Source organism: Elephantulus edwardii, unplaced genomic scaffold (genome assembly GCF_000299155.1).
Source record: "Elephantulus edwardii isolate Elephantulus edwardi_28Jun2011 unplaced genomic scaffold, EleEdw1.0 scaffold00020, whole genome shotgun sequence".
Classification (NCBI taxonomy): domain Eukaryota; kingdom Metazoa; phylum Chordata; class Mammalia; order Macroscelidea; family Macroscelididae; genus Elephantulus; species Elephantulus edwardii.
The window spans coordinates 50985-52396 of record NW_006399770.1 but is presented as its reverse complement, the minus strand read 5'-3'; the positions used below and the strand labels follow the sequence as shown (position 1 = coordinate 52396).

The 1412-nt window shown below is 39.9% G+C and overlaps 1 protein-coding gene across 1 annotated transcript in view; it reads right to left on the bottom strand.

Annotated features, from left to right (window-relative positions):
- Positions 1 to 1412, bottom strand: part of EPHX4 (epoxide hydrolase 4) — a 57099-nt gene that overhangs the window by 52079 nt on the left and 3608 nt on the right. The window lies entirely within an intron of this gene.

The following is a 1412-nucleotide window of genomic DNA, read 5'->3' as shown; positions in this document are numbered from 1 at the left end:
GCAGGAAGTCTTCTTCCAAGAACTGGCTCCTCTTAACAACATGCTCAATATGTATGAGACAAAGTTACATCATCCTTGTCTCTAAGGAGCACCTTGGTGACACGACTTCCAAGACAGATTCATTTGTTCTTTAGGAAGTCCAAGGCATTCCAATATTTTAACCAAGACCACCATTCAAAGGCATCACTTCTTTGTCATCTTCATTATTCATTATCCAACTTTCAGATGCATATAAAACAATTAACAATTCCGTGGCTTAACTCAGGCACATCTTAGAGTTTAAACTGACATCGTTGTTCTAGCTCTTTAAAGAGAATTTTCACAGCAGATTGACATACAAGGTAACTTAAAGAAAGTGATGCCACGCCTCAGAGTAGAGCTAAAGAGCTATGCTCTATAGAGTATTTGGTGGTGAATTCATTAGAAGGCAACCCAGGGTGGACTCCTATCTTCCAGTTAGTAGTCTCTTTTATAGACTCTGAAAGAATGTTTAAAGATCATCTAATTTAACCTATCATTTTATAGATTGAGAGGGTGGGACCCAAAGTAGTTAACAAGTCATAAAGGGGGTTTGGAGTATGGCAGGGACAAGAACTCCCACAGGTCTAACAGCCAATTCCGTGGTCTCTGGATGAAACTTCGTATGTGGCCAGAGGCAGAAGACAAGCATTATGAGGAACTCCAGGTGATTCTTACATCACATTTGTTCTTTGGGTTGACCCAAGATAACAAATATGCATTGGCCCTCAACTGTAGAATATCTTCTTAGAAATTTAAGAAATTCTATTCTTGGCAGTTCAGTGAGGCTTGGAGGGTTGAGTGCTGTAGGAACATGATTGAATTTAGTTAACCTAAATTCTTTTAAAATTGTTGACTTATTTAATTTTCACACATCAGGTCTAATGAGGACAAGAAAGAAATGTCCCATGTCTTTCTGAACTCTTCCAGGAAACTTACCTCCAAATGGGGATTAAGGCTTGGAAAAGTAAATATCCCCTCCCGCAAGCCAGTTTTGAAAGGCCTGCTAATGAGACTGTATGGTGCATGCTTCACCACCTGAATCCCTCACAACCTCTGGTCTGTGAGGTAGTATGGACTGGCATGGACGATTAAAGCCTGTAAACACCACTGACCTTTTTATTCCATTCCTTTCGTTTCTGACTTTATAAGTCTGTTTCTATTTAGTTATGCTTTGGGTTTGGTTTTTTTGTTGTTGTTAATTTTGTTTGGTTGGTTTTTTGCTGCCTAGGTTATCTATGATGGCTCCATTCTGCTGAATAACCTCAGTTTCCAATGACTTAACTCGGTTTACTGTTGCAATTGCTAAAATTTGAGCAAGGACAGCCTCTTGAGACAGCAGGGCGCCACTAGGAACAATTCCCTAAGGCTGATCTGAGCTCTAAAGGGCAAAA